A 23,906-nucleotide genomic window follows, 5' to 3' on the forward strand; every position below is an offset into this window, starting at 1 on the left:
GGCTAGTGACTAAACTGTGTAAAATTCTGTATTAGTCTCTCCATTGGTGTGTAAGCAACTGCATGGGTTGCTGAATAGCTACATGAGTGTCTATATAGGTTATTGATTTGTTGTCTGAGTATATGTTTGGGTCCCTGAGTGTCTTTGTGGGTGGGTGGGTGTATGAGTCTGTGCATTGATGTCTGAGTGGGTGATTCAGTGGTTATATGGATTAAAAAGTGCATCTGGAAAGGGCTGTATGGGTGAGTTAGTGTGTCTATGGGTGTGTTGGTGAGTGAATACATGTCTTAGTGGTATATCTGTGACTAACTACATATGTTTTAAGCCACTATATGTGAGTGTTGGAGTATATAAATGAGTATACGTGAGACTAAGTTATTTCAAGAGTGGATGTATAAATATGTGTCTGCTTCTATCAGTGATTGTATAAGACAGTAAATATGTGTTAGTATTTGTATAAATAAGTAATGTGGTATGTCTAAAATAACAAAGTTGGAGTGTATAACTGTATACATGATTAAATGGGTATGTGATTCATTCTTTGCATTACTGACTAGGCGTGTAAGTAACTCTATGGATGAGTGGCAGCGTGTGACTGCATGTATAGATGTATGAGTGCATATTATAGTCCTGTGTTGATGAGTAACTACATGTATAAGTGACTGGATATGTGTGTGTGTAGATCTAGGAAATGGTGTGTGCTATGCAGTATATGGCATTCTTCTGTGTATGGTTTCAAAAATAGTAGTCAGCATTTTAGAATGGGTGTATCAAAGTTTATATTAGAGCATCAGTATGTGCATCAGATTGTCACATGTATGATATCATGAGTGATGTCATCAGTGATGTCATTTGAGATATCATCAGTGATGTCTTCAGTGAGGTCACTGACCATGTCATGAGTGATATAATTTGTGACATCATCAGTAGTGCATTGCGGGCGAGCAAGTTATAGTTAGCTCAACTAACTATAACAGGCAAATTTCTCTGGTTTTATATGAGTCAAATGTATAACTAACTATAACGTCCCTGAAACCTATGGTTTTTAGTGAATTTCAAAGGTTTTTTAAATGCTAATTCCTAATTATAAAGTCTGTAAAACCTATGTTTTTTTCAGTGAATTTCGAAGGTTTTTTAAATGTTAATTTCATATTTTAATGTTTATAAAACCTATATTTTTTCTATTATATTTTAAAATATTTTGGAACTCTATTATACTTCTTTTTTTTAACTTTAAAAATCATACAATGTTTTATATCTTCCCCAAAAAATATGTATTTTTTTGGGGGGGAGTCACTGCACTCCCATACTGGTAGCGTACCAAGCAACATAACCACACGAATCCTATCCGCCATATTGCTAAACTCGTGAATGATGCGCATTTAGTGTCCGACGAGTTCATGGCACCGCATCCCGCATACTTTCATATATGCATGAAGTCACCCAGGTACTACTTTGGTATCCGACGGGTACGCAGTACCAAGACATGCGTTACGCCATGTACGTATGGGGTCGCACCTGCTGCGCATTGCGTATTAGACGAGTACATGCTTCCAGGCCCTGTGTTATGTCACAGATGTATAGTATCGCGCCGGGTACGCCATCCCCTTTTTTTTGTCTCAAAAGTATATCTAAATAAGTTTAAACAGTATATGGGAGCATGTGAAAATCTAAATTATTTTAAACATTTATATATTTCTAACTGCAATAAATTTATATTATGATAAATATATTTTGTCAAAATCGCATCCGGTGAGGCCTCCTTGCGCGCATTTGATTGGTTCATAACATTTCCCATTGTAACAGTTGTACGACCCCACCCATTTTACTCATTCTCTCTATAGCGTTTGATGAGAGACACCTCTTCTGCTTAGAAAGCGTTTTCAAAAAGTGTTTTCCTGTATACACATATCTTATACTGCACACAACATGCAAAGATCATCTTGATCAGTATTCATGCTCTGTACATTAGCCTTCCACGTGTGATTGCTATGCATCTCAAACGTTCCATCAAAAAACAAATATGTGTTACACAATGTCCCTGGTGTGTGTGCACATTATTGTGCTGCCTTTCGGCCTGGGTATTGGTGGCTCTAAGGAGTATCATCAGCCACAGGCAGACTGCACATCCAAGAACACATGCCATCTCATTAACAATAGTTTCCACCCTCCGACACAGGCTACACTAATCTAAATTGCACACTCTGCGAGGTCAAAACTACAAAAGGAACACACATAAGTACACTTCCTGGCCAGGCGGGAACTTAACAACGCCCAAGTCCCCAGAATAATTATTCACACCCCTACGCTGGCCTGGCATACGCAAGCCCAGCCCACTTTGCCTACGTATAACTAGAATAACCACAACACCACACGTCCCTCTTCTTTCACACTACCTCAAATAATATGCCGCATCCACCTCGTATATTACAATGCGCAATAAAAAAGAGAAATGTATCCATGAGGTGTACACCATGCTGGCAATCAACATGGGCTCAAAATTGTGAGCCCTACTGCCCATCGTCTACGAAAGGGATCCATGAGGTGTACACTCTCCTGCAATCAACACTCCATATGAATTGTGAGCACTTCTGCCCATAGTGTTTGCTCACACAACAATGACAGCAGGTAAGCAGAGTGGCCTGGGTGCACAGGGCCTCCAATTGAGTGCGGTGCGGCGAGAGGGGTGGGGTGCTTCAGTCTGGCTGCGCAGGTGCGAACAAACGATATTGCTGTGTGTAATGATGTGATCTCTGACCTCATTCAGTCTCATCTCTGTCTCATTTTAAAGACCTGCTGAACCCTACTGTAGGCCTGAGCCAGCGGGCAGCGCTGCCCTACAGACACCTCTTCAGCGCTTTGCTGCGGGAGGGCTGGGATGAATCAGCCAGACTGCGCACGTGCGAATAAGTGACATTGCCATGTGTTATGATGTGATCTTTGACCTCATTCAGTCACATCCCTGTCTCATTTTAAAGACCTGCTGTACTGTAAGTTAGGTCTGAGCCTACGGGCAGCGCTGTCCTACAGACACCTGTTGAGGGCGGTTCTGTGGGAGGGGTGGGGTGCATCACCCTGAGTGCACACGTGAGGAAAAAGCGATGTTGCAGTGCGTAATGATGTGCTCTCTGACCTCATTCAGTCACATTGGTCTAATTTTAAAGACCTGCTGGACCATACTGTAGGCCTGAGCCAGCGGGCAGCGGTGCCCTACAGACATGTGGCGTTGGCTTTTAGGACACTGTAGTGAGCTCCCTACTAAGTGTACATGCACACAGGCTCCTGCCACTGCATTACATGCGCACATTATGCTTCTAGCATGCGCTCTGTTCCTTTGTATGTGAACGTTGGCATAACATATTATTATTTAACCTTGTGTTTTCTCAAGCACTCCAACTCCTCTTTGAACCACGATTACCACTAATAGTTGGTAGATCGTACTTCAAAAACGAAGGATGCACTCAACTCCTATTTTCTATCAAGCTTGAACTAAACCGTCATTTACCTCCAGACGTTTCCACCATTAAATTATTTCTCCCTTTTCAGACATTCCATTGATTCCCACAAGAAGGGCGGAGCGGGAGCTGACCCCGCAATGATGCCCTGGCATTCTGACATCATCCATCGTGGTATCAAGACACCGTTCCCGACCGGAGACCTGGTCTACCGTACAAACATATCCCGGACTAGGAGATTGCACCAACACGTCGTGGGACACACCAGTGGTGGCAGGTGAGCAGTGAAGCCTCGGTGTGCAAGACCTACAATTGAGCACAGTGTGGGGGAAGGGGTTGGGGTGCAGCACCCTGGGAGCACAGGTACATGCAAGCGATTTTCCCGTAGCTAATAATGTAGCACTATATTATCAAAGAACGGCGAGAACATTATCACCACTTTAGCGACTGGAAACTGACGCTAAAGCGACGATAAGGGGTTGATAATATGCCCTTGTGAATTCCCTTAGAAGCTCAGGTTCTGGTGTGAACGACCTAGGCACATTGACTGGGGTAGGTATGGAAATGCTTATAAAGGACACCTTTGGACAATTGATGTTACTTTTGCCTCAAACTGTCTTTGTATATTCCAATATATGCCAAAGACAGAAGTGGAAATTGTCCAAACAATTTTGTCCTCAGATTGAAAAATCTCAGAAAAAGTCAACAAAGCTGTCTCTGCATACCTCAATGACCACAAAATGGGGTGCATATACAACAACATACGTTTTGATATGGCGGATATATAAAGAAGTGATGGAGTACACTTCACAGATCAGGGAATCCGGATTTTCCTGAAAAACTTGAAGCTGTGCATCCGCACTTATATGTAGCTCCAACTAATGAACACAAGGGCTCTTTTTAGAGCCACCCTATAACTTACAAATTAGGCCCGCTATTTTAGGGCCATATAAGGCCAACTCTGCACCCTCGCCAAAATGTATTCTCCACCAGCTGTGGCACAGTGGCCAGACCATCTCACTTTGCAGCACAGACCTCTCGCTTTGAGTCCCAGCTCTACTCACCCATAGGGGTGAGTAGTTTGTGCTTTACAAATACCATATTTACCCCCGCACTCCCTGTACAACATCACCTAAGCACCATACACAAGCTACAATGTTCTAAACAAAAGTTCATCCAAGTAGCTATAACTACATGCTGACACTACTTGCACAGATGTGGCACAGCAGCCAGAGCACATGACTTCACAGCATATGACACACAGTTTGGGCTCACATTTAATCCCCAACTCCGGGGATTAAATGCTCAGCTTAGCAGCTCAGCTTAGCAGCATGAGACGCTAGACAATACCTCACATATGTTCCGTACGCTAGGACTTTCATAAGAGTACGGATCAGTAGTTCGTCCTAGTAGTTATAAACACATCTGGACACTACTTCCACAACTGTAGTGCAGCGGCCACGGCACATGACTTCACAGCATAAGACACACAATTTAGGCTCACACTTTAATCCCAGAGTCCCGCACATGCTCACCTTACCCGCATCAGACTCTACGCAATACCTCACTTAATTTCCATAGCCCACCACTTACACACCGGTAGGGGTAAATATTTCACTTCGCAGCCCCTCTTTAGCACATCCTAAACACCCCACAGAGGTTACAGTGCTCCTACCCTCCTATTTCCCAATTTTTCCCCCTTTTTCACCTTACTCACTTCAACGGAATCACAAAATGGCGGCCAACACTTCCTAGATGCAACCCCTCGCACCGCTCGCAGTCAATCAGCAACAAGCTTGGGCTCGTAACGCCTCAGCCAATCGGATGGCAGAATTCCAAAATATCGATATTTGTAAATGTCAATATTTCTCAATAACTACTGAACGAGTTTACACCAAATAAACAAAAGCATGCTTTCTAGACCAAGACCCTTCTCCCTGCCAAATTTGGGGTAATTCTGTTCACTTGTTCGACCTGTAGCCTTGTCCAAAGTTTCCTATGGAAATTAACATTGAGAAAACACGTTTTCGGACCCCCTTTTTCTTGGCCCCCCCTTGACGAATCACCCCCAAACTTTCAACATAGGAGCTGATCTCAACAAAGAATTAGTTTTGAAACTGTTGCGAAGATTCGTCACTCGGCGCCAAAGTTATTGGGAATAGAATGTTGCCATTTTCCTATGGTAACTAGGTCCTAACTATACCTATTGGTGACCGCCAGTAGGTAATATATATATATATATATATATATATATATATATATATATATATATATATATATATAGATATATATACAGTTAAAATATACAGTTTTAAACAAACAAAATCACCAGCTATAGAACCTTTAATAACTTTAACTCATGTCCTAAAGTAACTAAATCACAACTAAGCATGGGCTGAAAATTCGTTCCGTTCACGGAATTTGCAGATTTTCTGCGATTTCACGATCCGTGAATCTCGCAAAATCGCGGTAAAATCCGCGAATCAGCGGGGACGAATTTTCAGCCAAGCCCTTACAGGGTTACAGCAGCAGGTGCAAAAGTTGAAGCTAATTTTTTGTAACCTTTTACAAAAGGGTTAGAAAGAAATTAACTTCAACTTGGGCACCTGCTGCTGTAAGCCTGTAAGTGCTTCCTGGCGCCTCGTTGCCTACTTGCAACTATTCTCTGACCCTGCTCTGACCCTTGAAGCAGGGTCAGAGAATAGTTACAAGTAGGCAATGAGGCGCCTGTCACGAAAATTAAACCTCAACAGGAAGCACTGACAGATATAAAAACAAGCATTTGCAATGCAATAGGTCTCACATTAGGAAAGTTTGAGCTATTGGTCTTGTAAATGACAATTTTTTTTATTTATGTGTTGGTTTTGAAAATAGCTAAATTAATAGCTTTGTCATTTACGATGCCAATAGTTATAACTTTCGCAAATGTGACACCTACAGCATTTGTAATGCAACATGTTTTGTATTTACGTGACTTATCTGTATTCATATTACAAATTACAATGGCTTTTACTTTTTTTAATTAATTAATACTTAAATAAAAGTGATTTTAATTTATAATGGCAATAGCTTAAACTTTTGTAAATAACTTTTGTGAAGATTATGTTCAGTGTATTTTATTGTAACGAAAATCCAAGAACAGAAGTGAAATATTAACATCTTTTTGTGACATTTGTAATAAAGTTTGAAACATTGAGAGAACATATTTGAACCAGTTGTTGTTGAATGGTTGCGCAGATTGATGCTGGGGTGGTGCTGAGTGGTGCTGTGGTGGTGCTGAGTGGTGCTGTGGTGATGCAGAGTGCTGCTGTGGTGGTGCTGAGTGATACTGGGATGGTGCTGAGTGATGCTGGGGTGGTGCTGAGTGGTGCTGTGGTGGTGCTGAGTGATGCTGTGGTGGTGCTGAGTGATGCTGTGGTGGTGCTGAGTGGTGCTGTGGTGGTGCTGATTGGTGCTGTGGTGGTGCTGAGTGATGCTGTGGTGGTGCTGAGTGATGCTGTGGTGGTGCTGAGTGGTGCTGTGGTGGTGCTGAGTGATAATGTGGTGGCGCTGAGTGATGCTGTGGTGGCGCTGAGTGATGCTGTGGTGGCGCTGAGTGATGCTGTGGTGGTGCTGAGTGGTGCTGTGGTGGTGCTGAGTGGTGCTGTGGTGGTGCTGAGTGATGCTGTGGTGGTGCTGAGTGATGCTGTGGTGGTGCTGAGTGGTGCTGTGGTGGTGCTGAGTGATAATGTGGTGGTACTGAGTGATGCTGTGGTGGTGCTGAGTGATGCTGTGGTGGCACTGAGTGGTGCTGTGGTGGTGCTGAGTGATGCTGTGGTTGGGCTGAGTGATGCTGTGGTGGTGCTGAGTGGTGCTGTGGTGGTGCTGAGTGATAATGTGGTGGCGCTGAGTGATGCTGTGGTGGCGCTGAGTGATGCTGTGGTGGCGCTGAGTGATGCTGTGGTGGTGCTGAGTGGTGCTGTGGTGGTGCTGAGTGGTACTGTGGTGGTGCTGAGTGATGCTGTGGTGGTGCTGAGTGATGCTGTGGTGGTGCTGAGTGGTGCTGTGGTGGTGCTGAGTGATAATGTGGTGGTACTGAGTGATGCTGTGGTGGTGCTGAGTGATGCTGTGGTGGCACTGAGTGGTGTTGTGGTGGTGCTGAGTGATGCTGTGGTGGGGCTGAGTGATGCTGTGGTGGTGCTGAGTGGTGCTGTGGTGGTGCTGAGTGATAATGTGGTGGCGCTGAGTGATGCTGTGGTGGCGCTGAGTGATGCTGTGGTGGTGCTGTGGTGGTGCTGAGTGGTGCTGTGGTGGTGCTGAGTGATGCTGTGGTGGTGCTGAGTGATGCTGTGGTGGTGCTGAGTGGTGCTGTGGTGGTGCTGAGTGATAATGTTGTGGTGCTGAGTGATGCTGTGGTGGTGCTGAGTGATGCTGTGGTGGCACTGAGTGGTGCTGTGGTGGTGCTGAGTAGTGCTGTGGTGGTGCTGAGTGATACTGTTGTGGTGCTGAGTGATGCTGTGGTGGTGCTGAGTGGTGCTGTGGTGGTGCTGAGTGATGCTGGGGTAGCGTTGAGTGATGATGTGATGATGCAGAGGGCAGAAAGGCACAAAAAACCAATCTAACAGAGGACAGAAGGGCAGAAAAACAAGGGAAAAACGAGTCTAACAGAGGGCAGAAGGACACAAAAAACGAGTCTTACAGGGCAGAAAGGCACAAAAACAAGGGAATAACAGAGGGCAGAAGGGCACAAAAAACGAGTCTAACAGAGGGCAGAAGGGTAGAAAAACAAGGGAAAAATGAGTCTAACAGAGGGCACAAGGGCACAAAAAACGAGTCTAACAGGGGGCAGAAGTGCAGAAAAACAAGGGAAAAACGAGTCTAACAGAGGGCAGAAGGGCACAAAAACAAGGGAAAAACGAGTCTAACAGAGGGCAGAAGGGCACAAAAAACGAGTCTAACAGGGGGCAGAATGAATCCCGCCCTGCGTGTTTGTCCACGAAGATGCCACCTTTTTGTGCAATACCTCTACTCAACTGGAGTACTTTCTACTGTCTAATCAGTAAGTGCTCCCTCGTTGGCTAAATGTATAGGGGCAGACTTACAATAACTGGCGCATCCCCAGGGATGCGCCAGTTATTGTGCGCCGCAGCTCCGCCACCCATGGTGTGCCCCATTTATAATGCGGCGCACCATGTGGCAAAACGGCACAGATGCGTCACGCATCTGTGCCGTAAAAGCAGCGCATTGCTGGAGCTCCGTCGCGCTTGCGACGCAGCTCCAGCAATGCTCTGGGGGGCCCTATCTCCCCAATGCTGCATCAAGCCTTGCGCCTGCTTCAAGCAGGCGCACGGTTTTGACGCAGCATTGGCCTAAAAGTGACTGAGTGAAATCTTGTAGATTTCACTCAGCCACTTTTAGAAGGCGTTCCTGTGCAGGAACGCCCTCCCCTGCGCCGGAACGCCTCCTGATGGCGCAGGGCTTTACAACGTGACGCATCTCTCAGATGCGTCACGTTGTTAATACCCAGCACCATGGCGCATCTTTTGTGCTGCTGCTGCGTCACAAAAGGTCTCGGTAGAGGGTGGCAGTGGTGAACCAGAGGGTGGCAGTGATGAACCAGTGGGTGACAGTGATGAACCAGAGGGTGGCAGGGGTGAACCAGAGGGTGACAGTGCTGAACCAGAGGGTGGCAGTGCTGAACCAGAGGGTGGCAGGGGTGAACCAGAGGGTGGCAGCGGTGAACCAGAGGGTGGCAGTGATGAACCAGATGGTGGCAGGGGTGAACCAGAGAGTGGCAGTGCTGAACCAGAGGGTGGCAGTGGTGAACCAGAGGGTGGCAGGGGTGAACCAGAGGGTGGCAGTGGTGAACCAGAGGGTGGCAGTGATGAACCAGAGGGTGGCAGTGGTGAACCAGAGGGTGCTGTGCCCATACACGACCGCATGGGTAACTTCGCCATGCAAGCGACCCGCGAACACGCAAAAAGCCCCGCGAACATGCAAAAAACCCCGCGAACACGCAAAAAAACTAAAATCCGCAAATTCGCACGAATTCGCGGATTTTGCGGATTGCGAATTCGATTTTGCGCGAATTTGCAAATTTCGCCCATACTTAATTACAACCCCACCATGCGCATTGTTGACATCAACCTTAATTGTTGAAAAATTACTAAATGTAGTTACACCAAATCACAATAAGCACACTTTCAGGACCAAGATCTAATTTTCTGTCAAATTTGGTGTAACTCCGTTCAGCCATTTTGGCTGTTTCACTTTTCAAAAATCCCCATGGAAATTGACCTGGAAAATTGCGTTTTGGGAACCCCTATTTCACAACCCCTGCTTGACTTATCACCCTGAAACTTTCCATGAAGGAACCAAGGTAAAAAGAACAATTTTTGGGAAAGGTTTGTGATGATGCGTCAAACATTGCAAAGGTTATTAGCAACAAAAAGGCCTTAGTAGTTCAAACTATAATTAGCAATGGGCTGCGAACACTGCATAGTGAAAAATAAGTTAAAGCTTAGTCATAGTTAGGAAAACGTTTTTCCCTATACACACCAAACTTAGACTAAACAAACTTTTGAACTTCAACAGTCATAGTGATACCTTTCATTTATAATTCATCCACCACCTTCAAATTGCCACACCTTGTTATACTTTTCAGCTCACTAACCAGAAAACACTAACTATAACTCACCACTCTACCACCCTCTGTGCCATAGAGTAGCAGTGGAGTAAAGTGAAGTACAGTGGCATACAAAGATTTGTGTACATTGTTGTATAGTAGACTAGAGAATGGTAGAGTGGCAAGCAGCTGTAGAATAGTGGAATAGTGGAATAAAGGGTTTTACAATGAAGTGTTGGGGCATAGATTGGAGTATAGAGTTGGACAGTGGATTGTATAGGCAAAGAGTGGCATAGAATGGTATAGAGTGCCATAAAGTGTGGTATACCTTTATGGAGTGGGGTAGAGTGTCATACAGTGCAGTGCTGTAGAGTTGGTAACTATAAAGTGGAATAGCCTACAGTAGAATAGCATACAGGGGAATATTTGTACAGTGGAGTACAGTAGAGTGAAGTGGCATTGAGTGGAATAGTGTAGAGTGGAGTGGTGTACAGTGGAGTGGCGTAGAGTGGAGTTGATGAAACCGTTATACATTGGAGTGGCATCTCATACAGAAGAGTGGAGTGTTGTGTTGTACAGTGTCGGAAACTGTCATAGAGTGGAGTAGAGTGTTGTACAAAAGAGTATACAGGCACAGAGTTGAGTACAAATTTGAACAGTGGAGTGTACTAGGATAGAGTGGAGTAGAGTTGTATAGAATGGCATAGAGTGTAGTTGAGTTTTTTTAGAGTACAAATGTGCAGTGCAGATTGGAGTAGCATACAGTGGAGTGACATAAAGTGTAATAGCATAGAGTGGAGTGGCATAGAGTGTTATAGCATATAATGGAGTGGTGTACAGTGGTGTGGCATAGAGTGTAATAGCGTATAGTGTACTAGATTATAGTGGAGTGGCATACAGTGAAATGTCGCTGCTAGGAAGTATAGATAGACAGATTGATAGATAGATAGATAGATAGATAGATAGATAGATAGATAGATAGATAGATAGATAGATAGATAGATAGATAGATAGATAGATAGATAGATAGATAGATAGATAGATAGATAGATAGATAGATAGATAGATAGATAGATAGATAGATAGATAGATAGATAGATAGATAGATAGATAGATAGATAGATAGATAGATAGATAGATAACCTTGGGAAAGCAGTCCCTCCTATAGTGACAATCTGTCTTCACAAGGCCTTAATCTACTCTGTGCTGGTATATAGAAGTGTTGGATAAAGTTGAGCATTACCACTCTTTGATGCTGATGTGCACCAGCTCTCGTGTTGTGCATCCAACCACTAATCTGACACTATATGCTCTTTTTAGATTCTGTAACTTTCCTATTCCCAGACATTACTGCTTCCATGGTTGAATATACAGCTCAACCTTCTAAGAGAAGCATATTCCATAATGGGGCCCTAAATGATGAGACTACCGCCATGTGCCACTCAATATACTTCACCCTGTACCCAGGTGAAGAGACTATCAAATGATGAATGACATCACAAATTTTAAAATATTCCAAGTGGCATGCTTGGCCAAACAGGGAGCTTACTGGCTCATCCCTGAACAGGAATACACGCCGGTATGGCTGGCACTAGAGAGGGCCATTTTAGATGGACTAGACCCCATAGCCATGCTCACGGCTAACAAACACCCAGAGGCTAGCAACGTGGTCCTCAGAAACACAAAGGCCGCCCTCCTTAGAGTCTACAAAAAGATGAAGCAAGGCATCAGAAATACGAGATGGGAATCCATCTGGTTTAACTCTAAGGTACAATACAAGGGGAGGACTTTAGACAACATCACCTGGTATGGGAAGGGGATCTCTACCCCCACACAACTAGAAAAGAACGATACACCACTAACGTTCGACGCCTTAAAACAAGTCCACAGCTTACCAACCGTGGAGTTCTATGGGTTCCTCAAAATCAGGGCGGCCATCACGAGAGCAAACCTCGGAAAGGGGGTCCGCTCCATCATACAATACATGCATAACCTGAATAAGATCGGCCACCAGACTGCCCACATATACAAACTTCTAAGCCCTGTAACATCGAAACTCAACACCAAGACACTAGCGTTCTGGGAAACATTACTCAACAGACAAATGAGTGGGAAAGAAAAACACCGCCTATGAATCTCGGCCTCGAAAAACAAAGTCTCCCCCCAAGTGGCACAAACAAAGTACTGGCTGCTACACAAGGCGTTCTGGACGCCGGCCCGCCTAGCTGAGGTCGGAGTCAGAGAGAATAACATATGCTGGAATTGTCACAAAGAAAGAGGTGACCTCGCTCACCTACTCTTTAACTGCACCAAGGTGACGACATTTTGGAACAAGGTGAGGGTCCTCATCACCAAGTTAGTGGGACGCAACATACAGCCAGCTTTGTGGGTTTAGCCACAGCATTCATGGCCCTGGATCTAGACTCCAAGGGGGACAGCGACCTGATTGACCTTCTTCTCACGGCAGCAGTCAAAACAATACTAGCGAACTTGAAGAATACAGGGAAGGCGACCTTCAAAAGCTGGGTCAACTGGGTCACCTTCGTTAGGGGAGCAGACAACATCACAGCATTGAACTCACCCAACCATACAGCAAGAGGCGAGATGTGGGCCTCCCCGGATGAACACCTGGGTCCATACAAACCCCCATAGACAGCCCACCGAACCCTATCATGGGCACTGGAGGCTCGCCGTAGAATCAACCAACACACTGCTCTGTCTCCCCCCCTCCGCCTCTTACTCCCCTCCATTCCTCCTTTCTTCACTCTTCTCTTTCCTTTTTTACGAGGGTGGAACAGTGGTAACCGAAATAAGGTACGCCAATCGGTTTATCGTGATCAGAATACCGACCTCCAGCCATGCTTGCCGTCATGCCTTATGTAACCACAAAGGGGTATGTAACTCACCTGTATCGCCCTCATGCATCACTACTGTACTGTATATAAAAATAACCTTTTAATAAAATACTTTGAAATAAAAAAAAAAATGATGAATACGAAGATGCAAACCTCTCAGGTCGTGGAAGGCTGTAGGGGGTAAGCTGGGTGTCGCTGACCAGCTGCTCATACACCACCAACATTTTAAAGCCACACCCTGTATCTAGGGACCTGCCTCCACCAAAGCCCTCTTCTTCCTCCATCCCTCATATGATCACAATGTCGAAATTATAATGTTGGTAGACCTAGATAAGAAACTATTGAGGGGAAGTGTTGTGTTGTAAGGTGTGATTTGGGTGATCCTATTAGAAGCACTGTATATGTGAAAATACGGTAATCAGCGGCCAAGCTAACAGAGCAGGATGAAGAGTGCAGCTTTGGTTTTTCCCAATGCTTGATCCACATTTTGCAATCTTTTCCTGAAGAAGTCAGGGAGGATTAAAGTTCTCTTTATGGCTGCCAATAATAATGCATAAGACACTTTCAATTATGCATAGGTGGCTTAATATTAGCTAATGCGAAATGCAATAAGATCATAGTCTCTCTGCGGAGTACACCTGTTTATGAAAGATATAATCCCAAAGAGACAGCTTATCCTTTCTAAGCACCAGCTTCTATAGAAGCCAAAAAACAATACTCTAATGCACCTAGGAGCATTGCTCTGCTGAGGCGGGGTCCTAGGTTACTGTGTTAGACACATTTACATTTATTTCGTATACTTGTTTTCTCGCTCCTCATAAAATCACCAAAGGAACTGACTTCAGAAACAAGGTCACCAGAGGATTAGAATACAGAAACAACCTCTTCTAATCAGCTAATGTAAATCATTTAATTAGCATTTTGCTAAAGAATAGGGAGTTCTATTTAACCACAAGAGACATTTTCATTTTATTGTAATTGTCTGTTGCTTTGGACTAACACACCTACCTTGCACTGTTAACAAGCACTTCGTGCTTTGTCTAGAGTTTCTCCATGACCTTTGCATGCCTATTTTACACCTGTGAGTGATTGCTCCACTCCCCAAGCACTCATTCAAAATGTGGGCTTTGAAATCAGAAATAATACTACCATTACAGAGGGCAGGAAATATTTTAAATTGTTCTCCTTGTTCTGCTATAGTTCCTTACCCCATGATATTATTACTTATTGACACTGCGATACACGTGTCATTTCAAACAAAATAAAACATACTAAACTATCATAAACTTGAATAACAGCTGGAATGTGATCTTTCTAAATGCAACACGTGTATTCATTTAGAAGGTTGCCTTTCATTGCTTTTTAAGGTCACCTGCATACTCAATTTCTTTTATTCGCATTAACTGTGGAAGCCTTTTGTATTTCTTGTAAAAACATGTTGAGCTCAAGTGAGGACAACACAGCAGATTGCCGTTCTAGAATTCTAAGAAACCCTATTATCAGCTGTCAGACATCTGAGGACAGTTCCAAGCTTGTGCTGACATCTCATGTCTTCCTTTGGAAGACAAGGCAGGTAAGAATGGAACTGGCCTTTCCAAGTCCATTTGACTGAGCGGGCTCCAACTTAGGTCAATGAAGGAAAGTAATATCAACTCATTGCTGATGGTCCTGAGGGAAAATACACTCACAGTACTGAAATCCAAAGAAATGCTTGTTGAAATATATAGTAAGTTCACCTAATTTAGGTGCAATTAAATATTTTATGAATGAATGAAACTCCAGTTTGTTTACACTGCAGATGCAAATATGTGTCAGGAGAAAATAATTTACACCAGCTTTTGGACACATAGGAACATGCGTTACTGGTTTGGGGCACTTTTGACCTGCTTTAAGAAGTCAATGCCTATTTGGTTCTGTTCTAGTATGCAAGGACACTCAACGCCATACTGTGCTTGCAGGGCCCAACCATAGCACAGGCAATTTATGAGCTCTCTGTGTACATTCACCCAATATGTGTCCAAGTAGGGACCCTTCTTCCTAGTCTGGGTAAGGGGGATACACTTCTAAAATAACCCCTTCTCATCCCCTTGGTAGCTTGGCACAAGCCGACAGGCTTAACTCAGAGGCCTTGTGTGAAGCATTGGTCCACACATACAGAAATACAGTGAAAACACTACAAATCTACATCACACCAGTTTAGAAAAATAAGTAATCTTTATCTACACCAAACAAGACCAAATCTATAAAAATCCACCAGGCAGTAATCAAAATAGGACTTTTAAAAGGTAGAAGCAGTTCTGTCCTAAGAAAATGGGGGATGCCACACTTTCAACACTAGGGGCCAGATGTAGGTAAATGTCATTTACCGATTCTTAAATACCGATTCGGTATTCAAGAATCGGTAAATGAGATGTAGGGAAAAAATCAGTATTTTTTACCGAATCAATTATAATCGGTATCGGACTTTCGGAAAGCCTGGCTCTGCGACCAGACCACAGACAACATGACCGCCCTCAAACACGTCACCCGCAAGCACCACCAGCTTATCCGCACCACCAAGAAGAAATCTCTGAAGGAACGACTGGACAACAACACCCACGACAGCAAGGAACTCTTCAACATCGTCAAGGAGCTCTCCAACACCAGCACTGGCAACAACGACATCACTCCTTCACAAGATCTCTGCGACTCTCTCGCCTCGTTCTTCCACCGCAAGATCGCCGACATTCACAACAGCTTCGACGCACCATCCATGCACCCTACCGTCGAACCAACGCCCCCCACCGCCACCCTCCACACCTGGACCACAGTGACCACCGAAGACACAGCCCGCACGATGAGCACCATCCACTCTTCAACAAGGCCGAATCCACCATCGCACCCCAACTCCGGAACATCATCAACACCTCCTTCAACACCGCCACCTTCCCGGAGAGCTGGAAGCATGCCGAGCTCAGCGCCCTACTGAAGAAACCAACAGCGGACCCCACCGACCTCAAGAACTTCCGCCCTATCTCGCTCCTCGCTTTTCCTGCCAAAGTCATTGAGAAGACCGTCAACAGACAGCTTGCCGCCTTCCTCGAGTCGAACGGATCCCTCGACCCCTCGCAGTCCGGTTTCAGAGCCAACCACAGCACCGAGACCGCCCTCATCGCAGCCACCGACGACATCCGAGCCCTGCGCGACAACGGGAGAACAGCGGCACTCATCCTCTTGGACCTCTCTGCAGCGTTCGACACTGTCTGCCACCACACCCTAGTTTAATGCCTAAGCAACATCGGTATCCAAGAGAAGGCACTGGAGTGGATCACCTTGTTCCTCGCCGGAAGAACACAGAGAGTCCGCCTCCCCCCGTTTCGATCCGAGGCCACCGAAGTCACCTGCGGCGTCCCGCAAGGATCATCACTCAGCCCCACCCTCCTCAATCCAGGATGCCCTGCGACGACTCCAGCTGCGTCCCCTCGATGCGTCAGTTCTTACACAGCAGGGCCTGCATCTGAGTCCGTGCGGTGATCTAGGATGTCGGAGATTGGTGCACAGGACTCGTCGCATGGCAGACACTTCAGCGGCCGGCAGGCGCTGCGTTGATTCTTCGGCTGCGGAGATGCATCGGAAAATCTTCTAGCACTGCTGCGATGTGTTGGAACCAGGTGATGCATCTATTTTCACAGTTCTTTAATCTTTTGCCAAGTCCCAGCCCCAGCAACAACCTCCAGAGGCCCAGAACCCTGGCAGGCACCTCTTGGCAGGTCATATATCCAAGCAAGGAAGTTTAGTGGGACTGGGGTGAAGTCTTTGTGGCCCTGAGACTCTACAATAGGTAGCAAGTTCTACTTAAAGCCCTTGGAGATCTTCCTTAAGCAGGGGAAACAGCACACAACACAGTCCTTTTCCTTTCCTTGGCATAAACAGCCACTGCAGGCCAACCCCAGACAGCACACAGCAAAGGGGCAGTACTTCTCCTCAGTTTCTCCAGCTCTTCTCCTTGGTAAAGGTTCATCTTGAATACCAGAAGTAATCTAAAGTTCTGGGCCCCAATATCTATACAGCATTTTCCCTTGTTCTCTGGTGGTAGAGATGCTCTCTGCTCAGTCAAAACCAGTTCTGGCCTCTCTGCCCAGCTTCCTGGCAGGAGGTGGAGACAGCGTTGTATAAGGTAGACCAGTCCTATTCAGGTGCAAGGAAATCTCCTCCTCCTACTCCAAATGCAGCCCAGTTCTATTCAGCCCAGTCGTGACTCATTCAGGAAAGGAAGGACACACATCAACCCCCCCCCCCCCAGTGGCTGTCTGAGAGAATGCACATCCCCAGTCCAGCAGAGGCACACAAGATGGCTGAGGAAGAAAATACCCACTTTCTAAAAGTGGTATTTTCAAACACACAATATAAAATTCATTTTTTCTAAAAGAATCATTTTTATATTTTGAGTTCAGGCATACAAAACTCCCCCCCTTCCATCTTGTCCCAATGGGAAGTCATACTTATAAGATGTTATAAATAAACTCCCATTTTATCCTATGGGACAGATAGCCTTTCAATAGTGAAAAACTAAATTCACTGTAGTTCACTATCAGGACATGTTACCCACACTAGTACATGTCCTACCTTTCACACACACTTCCCCCTGCCCACAGGGGTACCTTGGGCCTACCATCGGGGTGACTCACATGTAAGAAAAAGGAAGGTTAGAGCCTGGCAAGAGAGTGCACTTGACAGGTCAGCATGGCAGTAGAGACTGTGCGCAGACACTGAAGTAGCAGGTGTGAGAACCCTTCGAAAGGCTGCTTGTGGGGGTGGCACAACCAGTGCTGCGACTGCACTATCGGTACAAAAGGGGGTGGTGATGGACGGAGCGTCTGAACCAATCAAACACTGACACCCAGTCAACAGATCTGGGTTTAATCCATCACCGTTCTTTAGCCCACTCTGCCACCCCAGTTCAGACATGGCCATATGCAAATCAGTCTGACAAGCTTCCTAGGACCGGTTTCTGGCATTTCAGCCGTCTTCAGCCAGGCTTGCTTGAATCCAGTGGCAATGGAAGCAAGGGACTCACGTCTGAGCATACCCTGCCAACTTATGGCGAACAAAGCAGTACAAAAGGGGGTGGTGATGGACGGAGCATCTGAACCAATCAAACACTCACACCCAGTCAACAGATCTGGGTTTAATCCACCACTGTTCTTTAGCCCACTCTACCACCCCAGTTCAGACATGGCCATATGCAAATCAGTCTGACCCTGTGCCTCATGGGAACAGTCCAGCCTGAACTGCCAAACCATGCCCTCCCTGGACCGGAAACAAGCTTCCTAGGACCGGTTTCTGGCATTTCAGCCGTCTTCAGCCAGGCTTGCTTGAATCCAGTGGCAAAGTGAGCAAGGGACTCACGTCTGAGCATACCCTGCCAACTTATGGCGAACAAAGCGGTACAAAAGGGGGTGGTGATGGACGGAGCGTCTGAACCAATCAAACACTGACACCCAGTCAACAGATCTGGGTTTAATCCATCACCGTTCTTTAGCCCACTCTGCCACCCCAGTTCAGACATGGCCATATGCAAATCAGTCTGACCCTGTGCCTCATGGGAACAGTCCAGCCGGAACTGCCAAGCCATGCCTTCCCTGGACCGGAAACAAGCTTCCTAGGACCGGTTTCTGGCATTTCAGCCGTCTTCAGCCAGGCTTGCTTGAATCCAGTGGCAATGGAAGCAAGGGACTCACGTCTGAGCATACCCTGCCAACTTATGGCGAACAAAGCAGTACAAAAGGGGGTGGTGATGGACGGAGCATCTGAACCAATCAAACACTCACACCCAGTCAACAGAGCTGGGTTTAATCCATCACCGTTCTTTAGCCCACTCTGCCACCCCAGTTCAGACATGGCCATATGCAAATCAGTCTGACCCTGTGCCTCATGGGAACAGTCCAGCCCGAACTGCAGAGCCATGCCATCCCTGGACCGGAAACAAGCTTCCTAGGACCGGTTTCTGGGATTTCAGCCATCTTCAGCCAGGCTTGCTTGAATCCAGTGGCAAAGTGAGCAAGGGACTCACGTCTGAGCATACCCTGCCAACTTATGGCGAACAAAGCGGTACAAAAGGGGGTGGTGATGGACGGAGCATCTGAACCAATCAAACACTCACACCCAGTCAACAGATCTGGGTTTAATCCATCACCGTTCTTTAGCCCACTATGCCACCCCAGGTCAGACATGGCCATATGCATATCAGTCTGACCCTGTGCCTCATGGGAACAGTCCAGCCCGAACTGCCAAGCCATGCCTTCCCTTGACCGGAAACAAGCTTCCTAGGACCGGTTTCTGGCATTTCAGCCGTCTTCAGCCAGGCTTGCTTGAATCCAGTGGCAAAGTGAGCAAGGGACTCACGTCTGAGCATACCCTGCCAACCTATGACGAACAAAGCGGTACAAAAGGGGGAGATGATGGACGGAGCATCTGAACCAATGAAACACTCACACCGAGTCAACAGATCTGGGTTTAATCCATCACCATTCTTTAGCCCACTCTGCCACCCCAGTTCAGACATGGCCATATGCAAATCAGTCTGACCCTGTGCCTCATAGGAACAGTCCAGCCCGAACTGCCAAGCCATGCCTTCCCTGGACCGGAAACAAGCTTCCTAGGACCGGTTTCTGGCATTTCAGCCGTCTTCAGCCAGGCTTGCTTGAATCCAGTGGCAAAGTGAGCAAGGGACTCACGTCTGAGCATACCCTGCCAACTTATGGCGAACAAAGCGGTACAAAAGGGGGTGGTGATGGACGGAGCGTCTGAACCAATCAAACACTGACACCCAGTCAACAGATCTGGGTTTAATCCATCACCGTTCTTTAGCCCACTCTGCCACCCCAGTTCAGACATGGCCATATGCAAATCAGTCTGACCCTGTGCCTCATGGGAACAGTCCAGCCGGAACTGCCAAGCCATGCCTTCCCTGGACCGGAAACAAGCTTCCTAGGACCGGTTTCTGGCATTTCAGCCGTCTTCAGCCAGGCTTGCTTGAATCCAGTGGCAATGGAAGCAAGGGACTCACGTCTGAGCATACCCTGCCAACTTATGGCGAACAAAGCAGTACAAAAGGGGGTGGTGATGGACGGAGCATCTGAACCAATCAAACACTCACACCCAGTCAACAGAGCTGGGTTTAATCCATCACCGTTCTTTAGCCCACTCTGCCACCCCAGTTCAGACATGGCCATATGCAAATCAGTCTGACCCTGTGCCTCATGGGAACAGTCCAGCCCGAACTGCAGAGCCATGCCATCCCTGGACCGGAAACAAGCTTCCTAGGACCGGTTTCTGGGATTTCAGCCATCTTCAGCCAGGCTTGCTTGAATCCAGTGGCAAAGTGAGCAAGGGACTCACGTCTGAGCATACCCTGCCAACTTATGGCGAACAAAGCGGTACAAAAGGGGGTGGTGATGGACGGAGCATCTGAACCAATCAAACACTCACACCCAGTCAACAGATCTGGGTTTAATCCATCACCGTTCTTTAGCCCACTATGCCACCCCAGGTCAGACATGGCCATATGCATATCAGTCTGACCCTGTGCCTCATGGGAACAGTCCAGCCCGAACTGCCAAGCCATGCCTTCCCTTGACCGGAAACAAGCTTCCTAGGACCGGTTTCTGGCATTTCAGCCGTCTTCAGCCAGGCTTGCTTGAATCCAGTGGCAAAGTGAGCAAGGGACTCACGTCTGAGCATACCCTGCCAACCTATGACGAACAAAGCGGTACAAAAGGGGGAGATGATGGACGCAGCATCTGAACCAATGAAACACTCACACCGAGTCAACAGATCTGGGTTTAATCCATCACCATTTTTTAGCCCACTCTGCCACCCCAGTTCAGACATGGCCATATGCAAATCAGTCTGACCCTGTGCCTCATAGGAACAGTCCAGCCCGAACTGCCAAGCCATGCCTTCCCTGGACCGGAAACAAGCTTCCTAGGACCGGTTTCTGGCATTTCAGCCGTCTTCAGCCAGGCTTGCTTGAATCCAGTGGCAAAGTGAGCAAGGGACTCACGTCTGAGCATACCCTGCCAACTTATGGCGAACAAAGCGGAACAAAAGGGGGTGGTGATGGACGGTCCCACTATCAGCATTTGATTTACAGGCCCTAGGCACATAGAGTGCACTGTACTAGGGACTAAACAGTAGGTCAAATAAGCCAATCATGGAAACACCAATCCATAATAACAATTTACAGAGAGAGCATGTGCACTTTAGCACTGATCAGCAGTGGTAAGGTGCCCAGAGTCATAAAACCAACAAAAACAGGTCAGAAACAGAAGGCCAAAAAGCTAAAAGCCTGGGTATAAAACCCCCTGGAAAAGCCAGGCCTAACAATATTCAAAATAAGAACCCAAGCAAGAAGACTTGCATAATGGATGCGCTGCTGGTGCATCGAAGACGTACCAATGGCAAGTTTGTGCACCCTTCTGTGCCTGGTCTGCGCCCAGCATCAGGAACCCTGGTCTGATCACCGCCCAGCGATACTCCGCAGCACTCTGTAGGCTGCTAGACACTGGACATTGTTCCCCCAACCGCTGCAGTACCATGCCTCACACCACGGTAGGTGCTTTCACCTGCACCAGTTGTTGGTTCTCCAGCTGCCATCTACCCCCAACACAAATACTAACAATGTCCTCAACGCTCACACCTAACCCACATGCCATAGTAAACACACATGTCATCACCCACTCGCATGCATGCTTCTCAACACACGATCACTCAGCAAACACACAACTGAAATATTAGACCTGCTGAGCAGGGATGCACCCAACATCCTCTTCCTCACATAGACCTGGGTTAGCCCCTAATTGGCTTCTGACATCCACACAGCAATCCCAGTGAGCTACAAGATTGCTCAACAGGACTGCCTTCACAAGCCAGGAGGTGTACTCGCTATGATCTGCAAGGAATACATCAAATCCAGATCATCCACAGACTATGCCATCCTATTCATAGAACACCTGCACTTCAAGCTGCAAATCTCAGAAAACTTTCCTTTGAACAGAACCCTCACCGATTGACCATCCGGATCTCAAGCTACATTTACCAACATTATGACCAATTGTGTTGCTCTACTCATCATCAACTCCAGAACCTAAATTATCCTCCTCAACTTTCACATGGAAGACCAAACAATACCTGCTACACAGCACCTCTCAAAAGCTCATCTCAGAAGCAACACACAACGTAGGGCACTCACTGGACCCCATATACACCACAAGAGACAGCATCAAATATAACTCTACCACACCTCTCACCTCTCACATGGACCGACCACTCCTTCATCCACTTCCAAATCAACACACCGCAAATCAACACCCTTACCAGGTTCAGCATTCGAAGCTGCAGCTGGGGCAAAATGGCATAAGCAGACTGACTCAGCGTCCTTAGCATGGATCAACCTAGCCCCACAGGCAACCTCGACAAGGGCATTCACAATGTTAATAACAGGATCAAGAACTGCATGGACTCCCTCGCACCCATCAATTCCAATGAGCATAGCAGATCAAGCAAGCAGGCCAGCTGGCACACCGAAGGAAAAGAAGAGCCAGCTACAACCCCACCAACAGACCTGCCTACAAGGTTTCTTTCAGATGGTATCGCCAGCAAATAAGAGACATCAAGGAAAAAAGAACTAGTGGACCCCATCAAAGGAAGCTCCAACAGATGCAAGGAGATCTTGATCATCAAGGATTTCACCTCATCCTCAGCCACCGTCAACAACATTGCTGCCTCCCAACGCCTCTGTGGCAATCTATCCAACTTGTTCCACAGCAACCCCAGAGATCTCATTGCTAAACTACCGACTACCAACCAAGATGGCCATCTGACGAAATGGGCAACCTCACCAGAAACAACACACCAGCAATCAAACGGACTATATTCTCAAGAGCCCCAAGGCACCCATATCCCCACCAGATTAACAAAGTGGGAACATCACCACTCTACACGACCCTGAGCCACACCATTAACATCTTCATTACATATGCCATTTTCCTGGATGAATAGAAACTGACAGAAATCAACAACTTCCTAAAGATGACCACAGCTTACATGAATCAACTGAACAACTTCTCACCAATCTCCCTGCTCTAGTATCCAGCCAAAGTAGTTGAGAAGGCCATCAACAAGCAACTCATAACCCATTTCGAACTTCACCGCCTTCTAGACAACAGTCAATCATGATTCAGGAAGAACAATAGCACCAAAACACAACTCATCACAGCCACCAGCAGCATTCGAATCATTCTGGACCAGTGAGAAATAAAGGCCCGCATCATGCTCAACCTTTCCACAGCCTTCAACACTATCTCCCACAACACCCTCATCAGAAGACACAATGAGATTGGCATACAAGGATCTGCTCTCAAATGAATCTGTTCCTTCCTCACAGGTGGAACCCAAAGGGTTATACTACCCTCCTAAACATCTAAGACCAAGAAACTGATAAGCAGAATCCCACAGGGATCGAACCTCAGCCCCACATTTTTCAATATAGACGTGACGCAGCTCACCAACATTACCCGTCACAATACATCCTCATCATCCGCAACACCAATAACACCCAAATCATTCTCTCCCTGACAGACAAGACAACCACCAACTGCACCAACTGTACCAACACCATGCCCATGGTAGCAGATTGTATGTGAACCAACTGCCTGAAGCTCATCTCTGACAAGACAGAAGTACAGGTCTTCTGCAACAAAACCTCCTCATGGGACTCCACCTGGTGGCCATCGGAGCTAGGACCAACACCAACATGCACAGACCACGCATGAAATCTAGGGATCATCCAAGACAACAAGCTCAACTTGATGGCTCAATAAAACAATTTCCATTGCACATGCTGCTTCGCCGATTTCTCGATGCAGCGTGCGCTATGTAAATTGTTTTATTTATTTACTTACTTTACTCCTTTCCTCCGTAGGTCGTAGTCCACCACCCCCCGCCCTGCCC

The sequence above is a fragment of the Lissotriton helveticus genome, chromosome 9 (genome assembly GCF_964261635.1).
Source record: "Lissotriton helveticus chromosome 9, aLisHel1.1, whole genome shotgun sequence".
In the NCBI taxonomy this organism is placed as follows: Eukaryota; Metazoa; Chordata; class Amphibia; order Caudata; family Salamandridae; genus Lissotriton; species Lissotriton helveticus.